The sequence below is a fragment of the Canis lupus genome, chromosome 13 (assembly GCF_048164855.1).
Source record: "Canis lupus baileyi chromosome 13, mCanLup2.hap1, whole genome shotgun sequence".
Classification (NCBI taxonomy): Eukaryota; Metazoa; Chordata; class Mammalia; order Carnivora; family Canidae; genus Canis; species Canis lupus.
Genome location: NC_132850.1, coordinates 59,121,646 through 59,146,808, shown reverse-complemented (window position 1 = coordinate 59,146,808; position 25,163 = coordinate 59,121,646). Strand labels below are relative to the sequence as shown.

Here is a 25,163-nt window from a genome sequence, read left to right as displayed (position 1 = left end):
TTCCAATACAATTTGTAAAGTTATTACCTATTTGGAATATTACCCACTTTTCTTCATGTACAACATAAAAATTTATGATGGATACCCTTTAAATGTGTATCTAAAAGTATGCATTACAATAAAGTATGATTTGTGATGGGAATGAGCATTGCATCTTCATTTTTAATTACCTTTCTCTTATAAATGAACTCAGGAAAATATCAAAGTAAAATGTATCCTATCACAGAAGAATACATCAGGATGACTTGCTTATGATATTAAACATTCTCCATATTAATGACCAGAATTACTCCTCTACTAAATAACCACACAAATCTGAGTTCAGTTTATTTTTTTATGGAGATGATTATTGAATTATGCAATCTATATTCCTTTGCTCATTATTCTGTGATATAGTATTCCACAAAACAGAAATATTTGTAAGATTTAAAATATGCCCATTGAGTTCTGAGAGATTCTTTTATGTATTTTCTATTATCTTAGATAACAATTATGTTCATATATTCTAGGACACTAAATGATTCATAACTGCACTATCCTAAGATATTTTATTTTGTGTCATAAAATGTGGAGTGGTATGAAATAAAACTAAGCAAGATAGGCATCTTATGAAAATGAAACTTTCCACTTAAGTTTGGGAGCTACAACTTTATAAATAACATGCAATATCAGCAAGTTTGCAAAGAAATAAAGTTCAGAAATACATGGAAAACACAATATTCAGAAAAGAGCAGAATGTTAAGTATATATATTCATTTATTTTGTGATATGTTTACAACCTCTAGTAGTAGCCAGCAATAGATTATGTAAGGAAGACCATGCTCTAGCAGACAGGTAAAGTCAAGTCATTGCCAATCCACAATGCTTGGGAGCATGACTCAGCATGCCATATTCCAGGTGGTTTTAGAAAGTATCATCTCAGAGAATGCTGTTTTCACTTTCGTTTTTTTAGATGCAGAATATCTCCCCAAAGTAGTTAGGGTTTATGGTATTCTCAGGAGAACACTGAACTACCACACTTTATTTCCTTTATGTGTCAAATCCAATTCATGGGACTGAAAAAGATGGAAATCAAACCCATGCCAATCTCTTATTCTTCAGATGCAGCAGCCAGCCACAGGGGTCTCACATATAGGATGACCTCGGAGTCAAGGGAAGAAGCATAAAGTAGGTTTAGGGGCTTAAATGAGCTAACTCTGGACGGATGACATTCTGAGGAAGATATTTTCACTTCAAGGCAGCAAATGGAATTTTGATCCTTGGTGAAAGCAAGCAATTTTTATAAATTACCTAGAGAGAACAAGAGGGGCGGTGGGATTAGTCTGATGCCTTTGGGTATGTTTGATACAGGGACTTACCAGAGTCCCTGGGTTATTGAGGAACACAGGGCAGACTAACATCCTGCAGATACTCTCCAACATCAGATGGGGAATAAAAATAGGATCTTTTCATCATATAATCCAAAATCAAACAATTATTATGTGATAAATGAATGCTAAAAAATGGATATGCTTATTTAATATATAGTATTTTCTATGTTTTTAATACATAAAATTTCAATTCTTTAGAAAAGAAGAGTTTCCTCTATTTTTTCCATCTTACTTCAATAATATATATATATGTATATATATATTTTTTTATTGTATTTATTTATTCATGAGACACAGAGAGAGAGAGGCAGAGACAAAGGCAGAGGGAGAAGCAGGCTTCCTGTGGGGAGCCTGATGCAGAACTTGATCCCAGGACCCTGGGATCACACCCTGAGCCAAAGGCAGAGACTCAACCACTGAGCCACCTAGGCATCCCAGCCTTCAATGATATTCTATTCTAGCAATTAATATGATTAACTATTAATTATTTCTTATGATTATTCAATAGCTCTCGATTTATCAATATTAGATACTGATAACCTACTGACTTACTTCAAAAAAGATAGCAATTTATCATATTAAAATCACTCTGTCCACCTCTGTTCTTATTCCATCCAATATAGAATACTTATGTTATTTTTAAAACTTTGGTTGGTTTTTAATTAAAATGCCAATTTTAGACAACTTTTAAGATTATCTATTGACTCATCTTCTTATAAGGTACCTATACTCTTGAAGATCCTATGCTCTTTCTTCCATGAACTTATATAAGCTAAAACTTTACTTTTATTTTGACAAGGACGAAAACAATTTTATTTTCTTTTGCAGCTGCAAGTCTTAGTGCTTCATTTGGTAACTTCAAATATTACATACTAACACAGAGATTTCATTTCCAAGTATGACAGAGTAAGTGATATTGGATTAGCCTTTCTACTGTAAAATGAAAAAAAAAAAAACAGACAAAAACCAGGAGACAGCATGCAAACACAAATTTTAGGAGTATGGAAATCATGAAATGAGCTCAACAATCATTCCTCTACTAGTAGACAATTTCCTAATGATGGCTCAGCAAGCTGGTCTTCAAGAGGAATGACAATGGTTGAACTGGAATAAGAAGGCAGAGATCAGAATTGGCGGATATTCAAGGTGCTGAATTCTGTAGAAAGACTACTGAAGAAGAGGGAGTAGGCAAAGTGAACGCCTACAAATGTGCATGAAGTTTCCTAACTAGTCATATGTGGAGGACCTGGTCTCACGCACACAATGGGAAATTCAATATGAATTACCATACTGCATTGACTATGGGGTTGAAATAAAATAGGCATTAGGGGTCACACAGTTATAAGAGACATTCATGGTGCCATCCGGCCAAAGTGGAGAAATCTCATTACCACCTACTTCACATCTTATACAACTGAGACGTCAGAAAGACCATAGCTTATGAAGAATATGATGATCTAAGTAAGGCCTACACTATACTTTTCCCCGACACAGCTAAAATCCAGCCCTGACAAGGTCCACAGGAGAAACAGAGTTTGGAGATTGAATTCTACCAAGTTGGAAGAGCTTGGGAAACACTGTAGACTTTTCACAGATTCTTCCCAGGAAAGTGCTAACAAAGCCTACATAAGGGCAAGGTTATCAGCCAGTAAATAAACTCCCTACTGGAAAGAAATAAACATATTTAAGAAGAAGTTGATAGTCTCCATAATGTAACATCAAAAATGTCCAGTATAAAACAATAATTTAAATTAATTTAAGTAATAATTTAAATAGTATAAATAATTATAATAGTATGAAATAATAATTTAAAATAACTTTTAAAATCAGATATGCAAAGAAATCAAATTATATGACTAGCAGTGAATAAAACAGTCAACAGAAATCAAATCACTTATGTCTTGATGTTAGATTTAGCAGACAAGTTTAAAACAAATATTATTTAGTTCAAAGAAATAAAGCAGATTTTATAATGATTTTCAAAGAAATAAATAAAAGTGAACAAAATAAGCTGATAATGAATGTAGCTCAGAAAAATGGAATCTATTTTAAAAATTGAAAATTCTAAAACTGAAAATTATACTAACTGAGGTGAAATTTTTTTCTGTGCTTCATAGTAGGCTGAGGATGAGAAAAGAGTCAGTGAACTTGATCACTGAGGAAAAAAAAATAGGGGTACCCGGGTGGTTCAGTGGTTAAGCATATGCCTTTGGCTCAGGTTCTGATCCCAGAGTTCTGGGATCGAGTTCCATATCGGGCTCCCTGCAAGGAGCCTGCTTCTCCCTCTGTCTGTGTCTCTGCCTCTCTCTGTCTCTCATGAATAAATTAATAAAAGCTTAAAAAAATTATTCTACCTGAGTAACAGAGAGGAATATGATTGAGAGAAACAAGTACAGAATAGTCAGCAATTGCCAGACAAAATAAAACAGCCTAATGTACACATACTAAGAATTCCGGGAAGAGAAGCATTTGAGAACGGGGTATAATATTTTTGAAGAAATAATGTAGAATAATTTCCCAAATGTAATAGAAATTAATCAACTTGCAGATGCAAACAGATTCAGTAGAAAATCAAAGATAATATGCAAGCACTTTGAGAAAAAAGAAAGATCACACACAGGAAAACAATAATACAAATTACCTACTCCTTATTAAAAATAATGGAGGCCTGAAGAAAATTGAGTGGTATTTCAAAAGGCTGAAAGAATGGAAAGCAAAACCTAATTCTGTCCACCTACTGTTCCATACAGTGAAAATATCCTTGAAAACAAGGGTAAATAGAGCCATTTCGGACAAATGAGAACTGAGAAATTCAGCTGCCCAAAGACCTGCACTACAAGAAATGGTAAAGGATATTTCTTATTTGAAGGATAATAACACTGAACAAAACCAACAAAAACATAGATGTATTGGAAGGTAAAACGAGTGCCAGAAAAGTTAACCCTTAGATAAGTATAAAAGAGTGCATATTTTTTCTTTTCATAATATTCCTCAGAGAGAACTGACAAAAATAGAATTAGTAAAATGCAAACTGTGGTTTATAATGCACATTGAAATACAAGATATGACAACAGCTCTTGGAATTATGATTCCACTAGAAGAAAGAGTAGACATAGAGAATCATACTCCTGGGACATCATTTCATCGTAGAAGTCAGAAATGAGAGGTTGGAACTATAAATTGACAAGTGTGAGGTGTAAAGTGGGAGGTATAAAGGGCTAAGAAGTGTGAAGTGTAAAGTTTAAATAATACAACATGGATTCAAAATACCCTTTCATAAATCAACGATGCATATTTTCTTTTTTTGATGCATATTTTCAACTCCAAAACAAGTAGTATAATTTTTTTTTAAAAAGAGGTATACTGGGGATCCCTGGGTGGCGCAGCAGTTTGGCGCCTGTCTTTGGCCCAGGGCGCGATCCTGGAGACTCGGGATCGAATCCCACGTCGGGCTCCCGGTGCATGGAGCCTGCTTCTCCCTCTGCCTGTGTCTCTGCCTCTCTCTCTCTCTCTCTGTGACTATCATAAATAAAAAATTAAAAAAAAAGATATTAAAAAAAGAGGTATACTTTAATATATTAAGAAAAGATACAGTACCCTACAAAAAAAAAAATAGAATGCGTACTGCCATCTGTGTTGAAGTAACTGGTACTCGTCTTAAAAATCTAAGAAACTGGACAAAATTAAAAACAAAATTTTAACCTGAGTCTTTTTCTCTTTGGATGTTACTTTCTTATACATAAAATGCGAGATTTGTTCTTGAACAATGATTTTTCAAATGCGTTAATGTAGACTGGCTCTGTCGGAATTATCTGAAGAACTGGTTTAAATATCATTTTTTCTTTTTTTTTTTCCTTTTGAAGATTAGTTGACACATTACGTTAGTTTCAGGTATACCACATAGTGATTTGACGAATCTCTACGTTAGCTATGCTCACAAATGTAGCTTCCACTTGTCATCCTTAAGCTATTGCAGTATCACTGACTGCATTCCCCATGCTGTGCCTTTTAGTCCCATGACTTATTCATTCTATAGCTGGAAGCCTGTACCTGTCACCCTCCCTCACTATTGCGCCCATCCCCACATCTCTCTCTCCTCGGGCAGTCAACAGTGTGTTCTCTGAATTCATGAGTGATTTTTTGTTTGCTTGTTTTGCTGTTTAGCTTCCACATATTAGTGAAATTATATGATATTTGTCGTCCTTTGTCTGACTTATTTCACTTTGCATATTCTTGCTTAAAAAGAGTCTTGCAGAATAAGAACTTCTAGGAACCAACCTATTCTAAAGAGCAATCAGGTATGAAAACTACAAAACTAAATGATCTTCAGTCTCACTTGCAGCTCATACATTCTAATCCCCTGAAAAAAATTAAATTTATTTGCTGTTTTACTTCCAGTAATAATACATCTTTAAGGATTTTTCTTATGAACATGCCATTAAAGCATCAATTAAATAGGCTTGCTTATGAATTTGGATGTTTAATGACCTTTTCAATGAAATGTTTCATCTTAATACCCCTTCACTATAAATGTCTCGTTAAAAGGAGAATACTCCCAGGAGCATATAGAAGTTCTGAATTTATAGGGTCAGAACTACAAATGATAAATAGTAGCAACTGGATGGATGCTACAAAATAAATCTTCAGAAACCAAATAATTAGTAGCTCAGGTTTCTAAACCAAATTCTATGTTTGCCAACATAAACACAAATAATTAGAGGCCTAGGAATAATTGTGAAATTGTGGACTCTTACATAATGAATGATGGTCAGGAATGGTGTGTATTTATCATTTCTTTCCTTTTATTTATCAAAGCATTTAAGCTCACTTGCCAATGGGATGCTGCCTTAAGAGCCCATTATCTGTTCCAAAAATTGATTTTCAATTAATCTGCATCTCCACTTCTTACCTTAGCCAATATACCTCCAGGAAACACTGCTCACTGAGAACATTAATTCATGAAATTTGATTAGTTGACACTTAATGGGCTCAAACTGACACTTCCTCCACCTCCTTGGGACATGTTAATTACACATTTGGTTTCTATAAGTATATATAACTAAATATAACTCTTAAGACTGTCTCACACATTATTGGAGACCAAGTCAAGCCAATTGATGACACTGTGCAGAGAGATGAAATGCCCACCTGAGTATCTGATACAGACATGACCTGGATAAGACCAGTTATTTCTTCCCCCACACATAAAAATATTTCCTAATATAATTTATTCTCAAATACAAATGTGTTCATCTGTAAATGAATATAGCCAAGAAGGTTTATTCAAGTGAAACAAACACAGAAAGAAAGGGGAAAAAATTAGATATGCCAAAATGATCAGTGTTCACTCCCGCTCCCCTTTGCTATGCCCCTCCTCGCATATGTAACATGAGTGAGTCAGTGTTGTGAGCACACCGACATAGATACTCACAACTGGTGCACAAAACGAATCCAGTGACATGTAAAGAAAAGTTATATAAGCTTCATATTTTCATTGTCACACAAGGTAATGACAGGGTATGCCTTTATGACTAACTCATCGTAATCTCTTTTCTCATCTATTTCTTGCAAAAGGGAGCTGGGTTCCACAGTTCTGGAACTTTTTTTAGCCATGATCTTTTCTCAACCATCTTTTATGCCAATTTTGGAGAAAAAGATTTTTAATCAAGACTTAGACTAAGATCTTCCTCCTTTAAATTCCCCTTATGGATCATATTACTACATAATGAATATGTTTTTTCCTTTTAACTTAATAATTTTGTTTTGAATGTGAACAGTTTAAGTATAAAAGTATCTATTTCAGAAAATGTAGACTGAATAATCAAATAATTTCATCTTTAAGAGCTAATATTGATTAATGAGATCATTATGATTTGAGGGCAATTGATTAAGAGACTACAGATTCTAAACCTACTGAGTAGATGGGGTCCTTTTTGAAACTTGTGGCCTTTTAATTATACATTTATTTGACATTAGTTTTAAACCCCCAAATAAATTATATTTGTAATCCATTTTATAATAAAAAATTCTTTTATATTTGGCCTATTTTTTTAGTTTTTCCTTGTATGAATCTGAATGTCTATCTGCTATCATTTTCTTTCTACCTTAAGATTTTATTTTTTTTATTATTTATTAATTCATTTATTTAAAGATTGTATTATTTACTCACGAGGAACACAGAGAAAAAGGCAGAGACGCAGGCAGAGGGAGAAGCAGGCTCTCTGTGGGAAGCCTGATGTAGAACTCCATCCCAAGAGCCCGGGATCACAACCAGAGCCAAAGGCAGATGCTCAGCCACTGAGCCACCCAGGTGTCTCTGAAGATTCTATTTTAATATTCATTTTAGTACAGGCTTCTTGGCCATCAGTTCATTCAGATTTTGTCTGAAAGTCTTTAAATCCATTTCCCTTTGGAATGATACTTTCAACGGGTAGAGATTTTCAACACTATGAAGATGTCTTTCAATTACATGTGTCCTTTTTTTCTTATTAACCATCTGCAGTTATTTTTTATTCTACATGTATTGGATTTTCTTTTTTTCTCATTTATTTTCTGTATCAGTGGTTTGTGGTAATTTCATTATCATATGCCTTGATGTGTTTTTCTTGATACTGTTTGAGGCTTATAGAGGTTCTTAAATCTGTGATTTTATAATTTTCACCAAGTTTTGAAAATTTTTGACCATTACAAAATAGGCTATGTTTATATCAATAATTAAATTGAGATTATTAAACTCTCAACTATAGGTTTCCTTCCCTGTGAATGTCACTCTATGTCAGTTACTCATGAGCTAAAAAGCTATTTTTTTCCTACCAACCTTTTCTTCAAGTCTTAACAACAACTCCTCTGCTCTGATCATCTAATTCCAGAAAACTGATCTTGGGACTATCATAGATTTTGGGGACAGCAATGAGAGAGGGGGATGTGGTTCTCTCCTATGTATACATTGTATATGCAGAACTCTCCATTTCCCACACCACTGCTGTTACAACAGGTAAAACCTTTCAAACACCCTTCAAGATATACTGATAGGGATGCCTGGGTGGCTCAGCAGTTCGGCATCTGCCTTCGGCTCAGTGTGTGATCCTGGAGACCCAGGATTGAGTCCCACATCGGGCTCCCTGCATGGAGCCTGCTTCTCCCTCTGCCTGTGCCTCGGCCTCTCTCTCTGTGTCTCTCATGAATAAATAAACAAAATCTTTTTTTTTAAAGATATACAGATAATAGGTGTAAGGAAGTTCTATAAAATTTCTCCTGTTCTTACAGATGCAAATTCAACTCCAACATTTTCCTTAAAGTTTCTCTAAAGATATGACTTTCAATTTTTGGCTAATATTTTCTCTCAATAAGATTTTGAAAATATGCATCTTGGGAACCAATGTTGCTTACTTGAAGTGAATACAGTTCTGCACATTTCCAGCCCAGTTTGAAATTAGAGGGGGACACATAACATGCTGTGGAAAATGGACATGAAGTAGAGATGGTATGTGTTCCATGTATGTATACCTACTCTTCCCCTAATGACCAAAGAAGCCTATTTGATTCTGTGTCTGAGTGACTGTGTGGAGCAGGCCTAATGAGCCTCAATGAATATATAACATGATCAAGAAGGAATTTTTGTTACCTTAAGCAGCTGAGAATTCAGTACCCAAGGATGCCTGTTACTGCAGCATAGCCTGTCTTCTTTTGACAAGTAGACCATCACGTATTCCTAAGTTTAGCAGTTTGTTTTTACTAATGAGAGATAGAGTATATCAAATAGTTGAAAATTTTAAAACAGTGTGGATGGACAGCATTTAGAATAAATATTTTATAACATGATGTGCTACATTGATTTTGCATAGTACTTAATGGCACATTTTGAATCTAAAAGAATCCATGCAAATTTTTATTTATTTGTGTATTTATTTATTTACTTACTTATTTACCAACTTTATTCAGTAAATCCTGAAAAAAGATTATTGGCCCCAGAAAACAATTCAGTTGCATTTAAAAGAACCATTATTGTTGACGGGGTCCGAGATTGGCCAACTATTCTTCAAAGTCAGCATTTCCTTTAGAGATCACAGTTGACTACATTTCATGGTTTTCTTGCATCTAAATTTTCAATTAATAGGATGTGGAAAATGTGATGGAACCCACTTTCAGGCCAAGTCCCTCATTATTATTATTTTTTTAACCTAAGGTGATCTGCACAGTCAAATGTGGGAGAAGGTAGCACCACCTTGAATAATTCTATCATTTTAGTTCCTGAATAACTCAACTGAGCAAGAGTCCCCTACAATAAACTTTATGTGTGACAGTGTTAAGCCACACTTCTCAGTGTTAATGAACTAACTCACTTAAGAAGCTGAGATGTCAGGATTTATCTGTATCAGCATTTAACTTACTTTAACAAATTATTTAACCCACGTAGCTTCAGCTTTTCTTAGTTAAATTCAGGCAAACAAAGGGCAAGTTTCATTCCTAACAGAAATAATCATTGCACAGAAAAGATCAAAAGCCCAAAGTGCAAAAGTGCTCTAATTAATCTTTTTAAATGGTTTCAACAACTGATATTTTAAAGCCTCTGCTTATCAAGGGATTTGTTTTTACATCTCAGAACAAGGCATCTTCATATGATTTCTGTGTTTCTCAACAAGGCATTCATGACTTTTTTTAATGCTGTGTCTTTGTCCCTAGGGCTCTTCTTTAAATACCTAGTCCTGAAAATTCTTTGAAGACTTTGCTTCAATGTTATCTGATCTCTAATCACCGGATCGGAAGTTATGCCCTTTCATTTGATTATTCAATTTATTTGGTTGTTTTCTATGATAAATTGTCACATTTTCAGTTACTATATTTGGTCTTTTAAGTTTATTTCTGAATCCTAAGTAGAGAATAAACTACCCCAGGGAAAGCATCACATCTTGATTTATTAATGGCGTCTAAGTGCCTAGCTTTGGAAGATAATCTTCAATGATCATTTTGAAGTAGTATAGAGAATAAATCGGTCAGAAGTGCAGTAAGAAGCAAAATGTAGGAGGTGGGTGGCAGGGGAGGCTAAGGAGGGATAGGAGGAGGCTTTTGCAGATAAGAACAAATAAATGTTTAGCAGTGCCACAGCAAGTATAAATGAATAAAATAACTACATTGACTGAAACTGAATAGTAATCAAAACAATGACTGGGGATCATCCATGGATTAATCCCTGAGTAATCAGAGAGAAAAAAGGTGGTGTCTAATAATTGCAGAAATAGATATATGTTACTTTTTCCCCCCTCTATTACGTTGGTCCTTCTCCAACAGAAATAGGTTTTCAATGATGTTTGTTAAGAATAAAATTCTGAAGCCAGAATTGAATAGAATAGAATTCAGTAAGCCAGGATGTAGTTTTTTTGGTGTTGCTCCCAGGAGTAGTACAGTGAAAATGTAGGAAAATTGTGTGCCTAGATTAAGAAAATTATTTATAGTGGCAGCACTAAGGGCAACTAAGTTAGCATGTAGTGTCTGAGTGCAAAAGATACTTGTCCGTTTAAAGGAGATCACTTCATAGCAATAGAAACAGCAGGATGGCACAAGCAAGAAATCACAAAACAGAAGGAGACATATGCAGGAAAATGTAGTGAAGTGCATAAAACCGATAAGCTCAGTAAAGAAGGCCATCACCAGTGGTTAAAACAATAGCAACAACAACGACAATAACAAATTTATAATACATTTGTAAAGCTCACATAGATGTAATGATATTTGGGTTCTGAATGAGTACAAAATGTGTTTCTACACCTCTTACAACACACACAAAAAAATGAATACACTATGATCCACTGCCATAATTCCAGGTATGCATAGAATCAGTCTATTTTTTTTTATTTTTACAAATTAATGGCTCAACTCCTTCCTTGATTAAATTAACCTGACAACATATCTTTTTTTTTTTTTTTTTTGAGTTTTGTTTCTCTTGTTACTCTTGGACTATAAAAACTTTTTAATGGGATTTATTCAGTCCAAAAGAATTACATATATATTTAACCACCAGACCAGAAAAGCCTTGTAAGAACTCAACATCTTTACTGGTAGAACCATGTATTACCTGCTGCCATTTCCATAATGTCCTTAATGTGTCATTTTTGGGTGCTGGTTTCCCATGACTGGGGCATTCATTCCACTACATAAATCTCCTCCTATTCTAATCAAATAGAAAACTGTGTGTGTGTGTGGCGGGGGTGCAGAAGAATATGACATTAACTATTTTGAGATATTAGACAGCAGGCTGAACAGGATTTTCTCCTTGAGAGAGAGGGATAGAGTTCGAATGGAGTGAACTCTAGGATCTGTCTGATTTTCTACTTGGATATATTTAACTGATTTGGAGAAAAAGGCAAACTCAAGCTAGTTAAGGTGAACCCATCAAGTTCAGCAGATGAGGATCAGAATTTAGGATGCCTGAGTTAATTAGATGATGCTTGCCAGATTAAGGTACCAACGTGGAAGGAGCTATGCAGAAAAGAGATCCTGAAAGCTGTATAGAGATCCCATTGAGTCTTGGGTTGACTTTGTACCTCCAAATGTGAGGGGTATGTAGGGGCCAAGGGCAGGCTCCCCCAAGATGGAGCACTTTGGCATGAACATTACTTTGAGCTAAAAGCAATCCACGGCCAGCAGATTCAGAAAAACCTCTTTAGCTCCCCCTCAACTGCCTGCTTTAGTAGGAAGAGAGATATTAACAGAGACTCCCTTTTATCTAGGGCACTGACCTGCATAATAGGGCAAGCTTTGTTTTTAAAAACATCTCCTTTCATCTCCCTACTAATAACTTTTCTTCCCAACCTCGCACTTGTATCCTCAGACCCTACCCCTCTCCTTAGCTCATATAAGCTTCATGTTGCCTGTTTTTTGTAATTTCATGTCTGTGTGTAGATTCCTCCGCATGCCTATTAACTTTGATTTTTCTTGTTTATCTACGTCATGTTGATTTGATTCTATGTCCAGCTAGAAGGACTAAAGGGCAGAGAAAGCTCTTCCTCCCTGATAAATAAAACTTCTAGGGACTGGAAAAAATCAACCAACCACCCAACCAACCAGAGAAACAATCAGGATGTTATATGGTAAATATTCTTCAGAGTACAAAGTTGGGAGACATTCAAATTCTTACCAGAGTGAAAAGACCTTGCTAAAGCAGGACATTTGGTGGAGGTACCAAATGGGAACACCTTAGTAATAGAGCTAAATTACCATGAGAATAAAGGATATTCTAATTCAGAACTGAACAAAAATTGAAAATAAAGCTGAATAGATTCAAACTAAATTGTAAGTAATTTAAATGACTGTCAAACACACTTCAACATTTTGTTTGGTATCTAATTATCTTTTAATTTTAAAATTAAAACATGGTCAATCCAGGAATATCCTTGGACATTCTTTAAGTCAAGGTGACAAATTCCAAATCCAAACAATTGGTTACTAGATAGTCAAAAAAGCAGTAAAATGTGACTTATAACCGAGGCAATGTATGTGTGGTGGGGAGTGAATACAAATAGATTAATAAATGATATAATTGATGTAATTAGCAAGGATTTAAAGATGGGCAGCTTAAATATGCTCAAGAATACAAAGGAAAATGTGACCATACTAAGAAAACAAATTTTTTAAATAAAATTAATTTCTAGAGATAAAATATAATATCTAAAATTTAAAAAAATCATTGAAGGCATTTGCCAGAAAATAGATGCTGATGAACAAAATATCACCAGACCTGATGACACAGTTATAGAATTGATGTAAACTGAAGCACACTGAATAAAAAGATAGAAAAAATTAAAAATTCGTGTTTCAATGATAGTACTATAGTTTGACATATGCATAATTGGAATCTGAGAAAAATACAGGAAAGGGCAGATAAAACAGTTGAAGAGATAATGGTTGAAATTTTATGAAAATTATAAACTCACATATCATAGAAATTTAAACAGAAGGAAAATTACACCATATCATATTAAACTGCTAACCAAAATGAAAGCAAGAAAACATTCAAGGCAACCAGAAGCAAAGATAGTGTAACAATGATAAAAATAATGTCAGACTTTAGAAAACTAAAAAAGTCAGAATATAAATAATAATTCCATTAAAGAACTGACAGAAAAAAATACCTTATTGTAAAATTCTAAATTCAGGGGAAAAATATCTTTCAGATAAATATGCAGATTAAAACTTAAAAAATAAAACAGGAGAGAATTCATTTCCAGGAATTGGACATACAAGATAATATCAAAGTTATTCAGGTTAAAAGAAAGTACTACCAGTTAGAAAATTATATAGATACAAAGGAATGAATAGTGTGAGAAAATATCATTCTCTCTCTCTCTCTCTCTTTTTTTTTTTTTTTTTTAGCTTTTAGGTGCTTTGTTAATTTTATAATGCATGTAGAACTAAAAGTATGCTAAAAATAGCATAAATGATTGGAAAGAGAAAATAGAAGCAATGGTTTGTAAAATTCTTACATTACATACAAAGTGGTGTAATATTAGTTGGAACTAGACTGTGATCATTTAAATTTTATGTTGTAAACCCTAGAACAACCAATAAAAATAAAACCATAAGGTATAAATACCAATCCGATAATGCAGATTATGTATGAAAATAAAATATTCAATTAATTCAAACGAAGGTAAAGATAAAAAATATCCAAGAAAAAGATGTGACAGAGAGAAAACATATACAAGATAATATGCTTAAAGTCAATAATTTTGGTGGATATATCAAAGAAAAACGATCTATATATTATAAATATAAGGTAAAGATTGCCCAAATAGATAAAAATGCGAGACCCAACTACATGATGACAAGAACTACAGTGTTGATGTGGACAAAGCTAATTTAACAATAAAATAACATAGATAATATAAAATTAATCATGAAAAAATGGAGTGGCTATATTAATTTCAGATAAAATAGATTCCAGAACAAGGAGGATTACCAAGAATAAAGCATTAATTTAATAATTATAAGAGTATTAATTTATAGAGAAGACACAAACCTTCAATGCTTATGCAACTAATAATGGAGCTTCAAAATACATGAAGAAAAACTTACACAGCAGGAAGGAAAACTAATGCACACAAAACATTCACCAAGATAGACTTCACTATGGCCATGGTAGCCATCGACTAATTTAAGAGTATTAAAATCACACGCATTTTTTCTTTTCTGACTGCAAAAAATAACAGATATTTGGAAAATCCCAAAATATTGGAAATTAAAACAGCATATAGCACAATTTCAATAAAATTATATGAATATATAAATTATGAAGATAAATTAAAATAAAAACTAATATATCAAAAGTAAATGCTTATGTTAGAGAGGAATGAAAATTTCAAGATACTACTCTAAATTTACAGTTTAAGCAGCTAAAAAAATGAAGTGTAAGTGAAAACTACACAAATGCATAAAGTAAAATAGTAAAATGTAAAGAAAATTAATGAAATAATAAATGAATGAAAATAGGAAAATGTAATATCAAAAGTTAATTTTTTGAAAAGATTAATAAAATAGATAAACCTGTTAATCACACAAAACAAAGTAAAAACTATTGATCCATTTGTATGGAATTCTAGAAATAGAGAATAAATCTATAATGACAGAAAGTGGAACAATATTTGTTCTCTTTGGTTTAATAAATAATATCAAAGGAGCAAAGGGGAATTTTCTGGAGTGATGAATGGGTTCCATAACCTATGGTGGTTACGTGACAGTGTAGTTCTGTTCAAGTCTCACATAGTACACGTAGAGTGAGCTTTTTGGTGTGTAATTTATGTCTAAATAATGTTGATTTATTTAAATAAAAGAAAAATATGGACATATTCGATATTCATTTATGTATGAGATTGATTGATATTAGAAAGAAAAGATTAACTGGCACTTGGAAATACTTTGTTTATGTTCAAACAGGAGAAATAAAATATCAGAATGAATTATGTCTATGATTATACCCAAAATTAAATTCTATAAATCCATTACTCCTTTACTGTTTGACTTTTATGTTATTATTTTATTGTTACTATTAGTTACATTCATGATAAATATGATTATTATTTCAAAATTCACATAGAAAAACACATCTCCCTTACGTCTACTGGAAATGTTCATTCTACGTAAAGAAAAGATGATGAATTTGTGCTTTTCTGTTTATCTGCTTATCTGCATCTTCAATTTTTATTCCCAAACTTATATTTCCACCTGAAGATTTTTCTCATACATTACCACAAAATTGGTGAGATCGTGTACTTCAAGGGCCAAAAACTGTTCAATTTTTTTTTTTTTATATCTTTAACACTTTTTAAACTAATTCTTCCTCTACAGTGATTTGGTGAGTATTTTTGTTTTAGCCATAGCATAACTGTCATGCAAATGGCATTTTTTGCCTACTACCAAAGAGCCAAAATCTGAACACTTGTGTCCACCGCATCCTGTTGTCAGTCATCATGCGAAACACCACACAATCAAGCTTTACTCTCAGGGAGAAGAGACATAGTTTCAGTAGTGGCTACCAGTCCCCAGGGCTGCAGATCCCTTCCAGTGACAGCTGATATAGGGAACACCCCTATTATTCTGCAAAATAAAGATCCCGTCCTATCCCTGTAGAGGCCAGATATAACAATCGAGTTTGCCAGGTGCCATATGGCAGCTAAACAGAACAAAAGAATACATACTGAGTCTGAAACAAGGAAGGTGGTCCCAAATAAGGTGATAAGCCCAGCAGACTGAGAATTCTATCTCTGGATAAGGAAATTTCCAGGCCCAAACCCCATTCTTATACACCCCAGTAGGCATTAAAAGACTATATTGCACATTAGCTAAAGATCTGGTGGTAGCAGCACCTGGGGGGCTCAGTGGTTGAACATCTGCCTTTGGCTTAGGTCATGATCCTGGGGTCCAGGGATCGAGTCCTCATCAGGCTCCCTGCAGGGAGTCTGCTTCTCCCTCTGCCTGTGTCTCTGCCTCTCTCTCTCTCTGTGTCTCTCATGAATAAATAAATATTTTTTTAAAAAAAGGATCAGGTGGAAAAAATGAAAAAATAAAAAGGATCAGGTGGTAATCATATAGTAATTTATAAATGTATCAAATTAATATATTGTACATCTTAAGTTTACACATTATATGTCAATTATATCTCAATAAAATCATTTTTAAAAACAGTTTTTTAAAATTGCCTACACCACTTATATCAGACACAAAAATTAACTCAAATTGGATCAAAAATTTGAATATAAGACCTGAAACCAGGCAGCCTGGGTGGCTCAGCAGTTTAGCACCACCTTCAGCCCAGGGCCTGATCTTAGAGACCTGGGATCGAGTCCCACGTTGGGCTCCCTGCATGGAACCTGTTTTTCCCTCTGCCTGTGTCTCTGCCTCTCTCTTTCTCTCTCTCTGTGTCTCTCGTGAATAAATAAATAAAATCTTTAAAAAAAAGAAAAAGACCTGAAACCGTACAACAGAAACACTAGGTGATAAGCTCCTTGACATCTTGGAGATGGTTTTTGGGCCTCACACCAAAAGTAAGGGCAAAAAACACAAAAATAAACAAGTGGGACTATAGCAAACTGAAAACCTTCAAAGCAGCAGAGGAAATCACCTAATAGAATGAAAAGGCAACCCATTGAATGGGAGAAAATATTTGCAAATCGTATACCTGATAAGGAGTTAGTATTCAAATATATACAGAACTCATACATTTCAGTAGCAAAACAAACAAAAACCAAAAAAAAAAAAAAAAAAAAGAAAAAGAAAAGAAAAAATCCAATTAAAAAATGGGCAAAAGATCTGATAGACATTTTTCCAAAGGAAACATAGAGATGGCCAACAACTACATGAAAGGATGATTAATGTCACTAATCATTAGGGAAATCCAAATCAAACCACAATGAAGTATCATGTCACATTTATTAAAATGGCTATTATAAAAAAGACAAGAAATAAGTTCTGGCAAGGATGTGGGTAAAAGGGAACACTTGTGTACTGTTGATGGAAGTATACATTGGAGCAGCCACTGTAAGAACAGTATGGAAGTTCTTCAAACATTTAAAAATAGAACTACACTATGATCGAACAATTTTATTTCTGATTATTTATCCAAAGAAAACAAAAACACTAATATAAAAAGATATATGCACTCCATATGCATTTCAGTATTATTTACAACAGCCAAGATATAGAAACAATCCAAGTGTCCAGCCACAAATGAATGGGTAATGAAGATGTGTGTGTATGTATATGCATATATTATTCAGCCATAAAAAAGAATGAGATCTTGCCATTTGTAATAATACGGATGCAACTTGAAGCCATTATGCCAAGTGAAACAAATCAGAGAAAGACAAGTACCGTATGATTCCTCTTATGTGTGGAATCTAAAAGAAACAAATGAACAGAACCAAGCTCGGAAATACAGAAAACAGATTGGTGGTTGTTTTCATAGGGTTCAAATCTGTATTTTTGTATGTAGAGGGAATTAATTTCTGCACTAATCGCTAATAAATATTGTATTAACTTGTCAGGAAAAAAAAGAGAAAGCGTGAGAACAGATTGGTAATTACTAGAAGTAGAGTGTAGAGTGGGATGAAATGAGTGAAGGGAGTCGAAAGGTACAGACTTCGGGTTATGAGATAAGTAAGTCATGGGGATGTAAGTTACAGCGTGGCGACTGTAGCTAATATTGTGTTGTGTGTTTGCAAGTTATTAAGAGGGTTGATCTTAGAAGTTCTGCCCATAAGAAAAATAAAAAATTTGTGACTATGTGTGGTGATGGATGTCAACTAGACTAATTGTGGGGATCATTTCACAATTATGTGCCAATATAGAATCATTTTTTATGTTACACACTTGAAACTAATACGTCATATGTCAGTTGCACCTCAGTAAGAGACAAACCAACAAAAGTTAAGAGGGTTTCATTCACAAGAAACTGCCTTTCCAAACTGTATGGTCACTAGATGTTTGATTGAGCGCGACTTCAGATACTAAAGCATATTTACTAAATCAAGCAAAACAAGATGTAAAATTTCTTTCAATTTAAAAAAGAAATTCATATTTTAGTATGCATTTATGTTTTTTTCATTATGTAGTATGGACAGAAGTCCTTTGTCAGAACTGCCTTTTTATTTTCTTAACAGACTCTTGCTATTGTTTTTTTTTGTTTGTTTTTGTTTTATTTTGTTTTGTTTTGTCTCTTACTATTGATCTTGACTAGACAACGTTGTACAATGTCCTTTTTTTTTTTTTTTTCATACAGTTAAGTTTCTCTTCGGTTCCTAAATGACCTTTCCTCCTAGAAATATTTGTCCTTCTAAAATTCCTCCAAGTCACCACAATAAATTTATTTAATAAAAACAATTCAGACCTTTCTTTCTTTATTTTAGAGAGAGAGTGAGTGTGGGAGCACTCATGAGCTGGGGGGAGGCGCAGAGGACGAGGAGGAGAAAGAATCTTATGCAGGCTCCACGCTCAGTGCTCAGTGCGGAGCCCCATTTGGGGCTCAAACTCAGGACCCGGAGATTATGATCTGAACTGAAATCAAGTGTCAGACACTTTAACCAGCTGAGCCACCCAGGTAAAACAAAGATTTAGACCGTTACAGCCCAAGTACAGTTGCTTCTCCTGGATAGAATTTTACTTAACTGTTATTTAACTGTTCTCCTTTCTGCTCAAATATTTCCACATTAATGTTTTCAGAAATATAAGCAGTCATTTTGTTTCCATTTCTCCTTAGTATTTAGCCCTGTACACTAATCATTTATATGCTTAATAATACATTCAATTAATCTCTAAATTTCTATACCTTGTGTTCGTAGATTTATTCAGAGCCTCAAATTTTCAATTTCAACAACATAATTTTGACTCCATGGTTTCATTCCCTCTAATAAGATCATTTCGAGCCATATAGGATTCAGATTCTTCAAATGATCCAACCTGAAGAAAAAAGGCACAATTATCCTACCAATAATAAAGAGTAATCTTCTTGCACTAAGCCTCATCCCTGAAATCAGTGAAAGTTTAACTCATACTAGAAAGTGCTTTACCAGCCGTTTCTAAATTCAGAGTTTGGGGGTATGAGTTTTAGATAGGATTCGATTTATTATTTAAAATCTTGTGCTCTGCTCCAAACTCCCTTTCTCTTCGATTCCAGAGGTACCAAGTAAGATGAAATTTTGTGAATCTACCTTCATTATTAAATATGATTTATCCAGGGATGTCTGGTGGCTCAGTGGTTGAGTGTCTGCCTTCAGCTCAGGTCATGACCCTGGGGTCCCAGGATCGAGTCCCGCATAGGGCTCCCTGGAGGGAACTTTCTTCTCCCTCTGCCAGTGTCTCTGCCTCTCTCTCTCTGTGTGTCTCTCATGAATGAATAAATAAAATCTTTAAAATAACTAACTAAATAAATAAGGTTTCTCTTGTGTTCAAGTAAAAAACTTAAGGCCATGAACGTTATTTCTTATGCCTTCCTAAGTCCTTTGTGCCCTCTCCTCATGCTTGCTGTCACCTTCTGCGGCTGAAGCTCCTGACTACCAGTTAAGGTCTCTCTTCCTTTATGACACAGTTTTATTCCAATGCAGTGTTACTCTGTGTTTCATCTTTATTTTTATATTGTTTGTTTATGACAGTATTTTAAAACTTTATACACTGACTCCTGGCTATAGTAGTCACATTATGGACAATAAATGTTTGTGGCTTAATTCTGGAGACCTCTTGGTGCAGGGAAGCAGTCATCATTCATCTGTTTTAAAATTAGAAATTTTTCCTGGCATATTATATTTTCCCTTTTACTCCAGCTTTTAGCTTTATTCTTCCTCCGTTCCATTATTTTATATGCCTCATCATTTAGTTATTTCATGACATTTTATATCATACATAGATATGCTTTTCTGATGTACAAAAATAAATTTATCTACTTGGCATTTACATCTATCTCTGGTTACTTAAAAGTTATTTGAAAGCAAAGTGTGATCTAGAGTTCTGTTTTTAAAAATAAGTCCTTCCCAATGATTCATGGCATATTTTCAATACATATTTTAAGTGGAAACAAGTTTAAGTTTATTATAGGAGGGCACATTCAGTTTATTAATTTTAACTGGTGAAACACTGCTTTCTTTCAGTGCCAATATCTCATTTTGGCATTTTACCTAAAAATCTCCCATGATTCTAGGCACTAAAATGATTCTTTGGTAAAAGTCAGGCGCTCTCCATATCAATGCCACGTTCAGTATCACATTGGCTGTAAAACTAGGGGCTTAAGCAATCATTAAACATACATAAACCCTGGTTTCCTCATTTGTGAAATGGTAACATCAGGATCCATTCAGAAAGTTCCTGTAAAATGAAATGAAATTCTGTTTGTGAATGACTTGGAATAGGTTGACACATATCATGAGCTTAATAAGTGATAGCTATCATTACTGTCACAGAGATCTCCAAAGAATAATATATAACTATTAAAGAAAAGCCTACAGATTCCAATTGAAGTAAACAAGTCCTATTTTTCATTGTAAAGTGGCAAAGTGGAGAGTAGTTTCCTCTTGGGGGAGCAAATGGGCTATTATCAAGGAGGGATACACAGGAGACCTCCACAATGATAATAATGCTCTGTTTTTTCTACTGGGGTTTTATAAGTGGTTAATTTGTAATTATTTGTTAAAGTGCACACCTAAATGGGATGATCCTTTCTGCAGGAATATTCCACAGTAAAATGATTACATAAAACATGCATGTTTATTATGTATGTGTACATATTGTTATATGTACATTATTCTATCACATTACATATCATTTACATATTATACATGCTGTGTTACATTACATTATATATATATATACATAAATATATTTTTCTTAGTGGTTGAAGTTAGCACAATACTATATAAGCTATTTATAGAAATTGTATTGATACCATTAGTTTAAAATACAGTTCACTGAAAATGTTTGAAGTAGGTTTGGAAATCAAGGAATAAAAACTATGTACAAATAAAATCTATTAACTGATTTGCAGAAGTTTCAGGCATTTATACTAAGCACTCTCAATCATTCTCACATTAGGCAGATGACAAATGCATCAGGTAAAGGTTAAGTTTCAGTGGTATAATAAAACATATTGTTGCTACTACAAGATCAAAGAGTAAGTAGGCCATTAAAATAAAGTCAATATGGAATTTTAAAAATGAAAATATCCAGGATACAGAAACCAGATGATGGAGGAGAAAGAAAAAGAGCTATATTTTTTTTTTCTAATTGTATAGAACATGATCCCAGTGATATTTGCTAGCTGGCAAAACTATTGCTTACCCTTTTAAGCTTTCAGATCTAAAATTTGTAATGTGCAGTTCAAGTGGCTACCTAATTGTTTAGCCTAGTTAGCAAATCATTTATGATTTAGGACTGTATTTGCCAAAATAACTTGTATAATTTTTAACACATATGCTGTATTCTTTCATTTTGTTCTCTTTAGGTAATTATACTCAATTTTAGATGGCATTAGAGTTAAATTATGTTAGTAATTATGGTACAGTGATAAAACCCCAGGCTATTGATCCAAGGATATTTGTACGTTCTTTTATTCAGTGCACTGTTTGAAACATGATTTATTACTGCCTTAGGCCAGTGTTGATAAAATGAAAGATCTGAACTTATGATATCCATTAAGACCCTTTGGGGACCTGAAAAAATGTCTTCAATCTTTGTCCTAAGATCATAGTTAAACACCCTAATGAAGGAAATTGACTTTCTTTGTGTTAATTTAAATATGAGTGTTTTTCAAATAGAAGTGAAGAAGGGAGAATAAAAGAAAATAAGAGAAAAAGGATAATTAAGAGGAAGAGGAAGAAAGAAAAAGGGGAGAGGAGGAAATCAAAAAAAGAGAAAGAGGGGTATAAACCGATGATTCAGAAGTAGAAACAGCAAAAGAAAGAGCAAGAACATGAGAAGGAGGTAGAGAGAGGAAGGAGAGAGGGAGGGAGGAAATGGACAAGCAAGGAAAGGAGAAATCTACACTACTTGTTTTCTTATAAGAACAACAAGCTCAATTTAAAAGTATATTGGAGGGATTCCTAGGTGGCTCAGTCAGTTGAACAGTCCACTCTTGATTTTGGCTCAGGTCATGATCTTAAGGGCCGTCAGCAGGGGAGTCTGCTTGTCACCCTCTCCCTTTACCTCTCCCTCTGCTTGCTCTCTCACTCTCTAAAATAAATTTTTAAATCTTTAAAAAATAAAATAAAAGTATTTTGGAATTTCTTTAAGGTCAAAGTACTAATTTATTGAACAATGACTTTTCTAGTTAATTAATGCATATAAATAGCCATTTAAAAACAGTTCAAACAATCGATTTTCCAATGTCATGCACATTTCCAAATAAAGTATTTCAAAACATCTATTTCTGATAAATGACTAATGTATTCACATAATAGCCAAATCCACCTCTTGAGTTTATGCTCGTTTTTATTCTTCTGTTGTTATTGGCTGATTACACTCTACAGCTTTCCTTCTCCCTCTGCTCCTCCTCCCGGCTCCTGAGTGCTCTCTTTCTCTCTCTCAAAAAAAAAAAAAATTAAAAATAAGGATTTGTGAATATTTTTACAGAAGTACAAGTTTTGATACATTTTGAGCTGTAAAATATAATCAGGGCTGCATCTCATGACCCTGAAATCATGACCTGAGCCCAAAACAAGAGCCAAACACTTAACTGACTGAGCCACCAAGGTGCCTCCCTAAATTATAATTTTTGTTTCATAAAATCCAACTAGATGCCAATCACTAAAGTTTATTGTACAATGTGAGCTCATGAGGACAGGACCCTAAACATGCAGATGCTTGAACAATGCCTAGGAGGTACTAGTCATTCAATTCATATGTGTTGAATGAATGAACGCAAGGAAAGAAGAAAATGAGGAAGGAGTATGAGCTCGATGTCCTTTCACCAATAGAATATAGTATACTTGGTATGTATTGCTTTGGTAGATATATCATCAATTGTATGATGTTGCTATTATTTTTATCCATATTGATTTTAACAGCTTTAAAGATATGCTTCAAATTCTCAAAAATGAAGGTAGAGAAAATTAGAATTATATGAATGTCATCTAATCCAAACATTTTTCTAATGTGACATGACTTAGAATCTATGATTTCAAAGTCCTTATCATTGTTAATTAATTCGAGCTAATGAATAAGTAGAGATATGTAGATACTGACATGTTCCGTTGGCAAGTCAAAATGTTGGACTTCTGTACAAACTCACAAAATCAGTGAGCTATTAAAACAATCTGAATCATTATATAAACGATCGCCACTGACATAACAGTTTTTGCTGCAGGCTGTCTTTGCCCTACTTGTAACCATAAAATTAGTTTTTAGATCATCAGAATTTTTTTTTTTAAGAAAGAAGAGCATGTTTATATATTGCTTTTTTTTCCCACAGGAGACTACTTAAATGAAGATGCCAGTGGGTAATATTTTATTCAGCCTACTGTCCTTGCAAAGCATGAAGCTTAACCCCGGTAGCCTTTTCTACTCATTAGAAAGCTATGAGTTCATTAACCGTCATATTTAATCAATGGAATTCCTAATCCGAGATGTTTATAAATATAGCATCAACACAGAAAACACACACTACCATTACAATGATCAATTTTGAATTTTTTTCATTAACATAGCTTAATACTTCAAGTTCAAAACCTTAAAAATTGTCTAAAATAAATATGAAAATAGTTGTCATCAACTTTTTCTTTTACTCTTTGGCTCATGATATAAAGTCATACAAATTATCCTCGCTTTCCATTCTGCTAGGTGATGGCCAATGATATAAACCATTCAAATGGGGCAGCCCCAGTGGCTCAGCGGTTTAGCACCACCTGCAGCCCAGGGTGTGATCCTGGAGACCCGAGATCGAGTCCCACGTCAGGCTCCATGCATGGAGCCTGCTTCTCCCTCTGCCTGTGTCTCTGCCTCTCTCTCTCTCTCTGTGTGTCTCTCATGAATAAATAAATTAAATCTTTAAAAAGATAAGAAAAAATAAACCACTCAAATGAGTAGCTGAGGATATTTCTTCTTACTTTGCCTTTTGATTTTAGTAGGGGATTGATGGCCTGGATCTTTTCTCTTTTTTAATGCTCACATAGTCTTAGCACTATTTTTTTGTCCACTTAACTGTAAAAAAAAAAAAAAAAAACATGCTTTAGTGATATGATGGAACCACAGGCTCTGGAGAGGCTTGATTTGATGGATCACTTTGCCTCTGTCCCGTGCTTCCTGTCACATGTCTAAACTGCTTGCAATATTGAGTTTTTAGGCTTTCTACTCTTTTTACCTTTTTTATTTTTTTATATTTTTTTTTGTTTCTCATCCAGAGCTGTCAAGGAGAGGGGCTACATTTCTTCAATTTTTTTTTTTTAAATCCCAATGTAGTGAACAGAAGCTAAATTTAAAATTTACACCAAACATCTCATCTGAATTTTAATGTGAAATGTAGGAAAACATTCAGAATAATAGTAGTTTATTTGGCTTCTTCATCGTTTTCCCGGGATAAGGAGAACAGACAAATAAAACAAAAAACTAAACTTGTTTTCAAAAGTTCTACCTTCCTAAGATTTTTTTTTCCTCCTTTGTACCTAGTTTTACTATGTTTACTTAACTACTTAGTAACATAACTTTTGGATGTCTTATCCTAAATTGCAGATTTCTTAAAGAGGTATCATTATGGAAAAAATATGGAGAAGGGAATAAAAACACCCTTTACCATTGTTGCCTTGTTCAGTAAGTTATCACAAGCTG

General features: G+C 33.9%; 2 long non-coding RNA genes across 2 annotated transcripts; one reads left to right on the top strand and one right to left on the bottom strand.

The window, feature by feature from the left end:
* Positions 1 to 773: 773 nt before the first annotated feature.
* Positions 774 to 19,658, bottom strand: LOC140602263 (uncharacterized). The gene is made up of 3 exons (XR_012005233.1): positions 19,568 to 19,658; positions 19,186 to 19,316; positions 774 to 1,290 (listed from the first exon to the last, which is right to left on the bottom strand). It is a non-coding gene; the product is annotated as an uncharacterized lncRNA (long non-coding RNA).
* On the top strand, positions 18,824 to 24,098 carry LOC140602261 (uncharacterized). The gene is made up of 3 exons (XR_012005232.1): positions 18,824 to 18,957; positions 23,138 to 23,332; positions 23,812 to 24,098. It is a non-coding gene; the product is annotated as an uncharacterized lncRNA (long non-coding RNA).
* Positions 24,099 to 25,163: the final 1,065 nt, after the last annotated feature.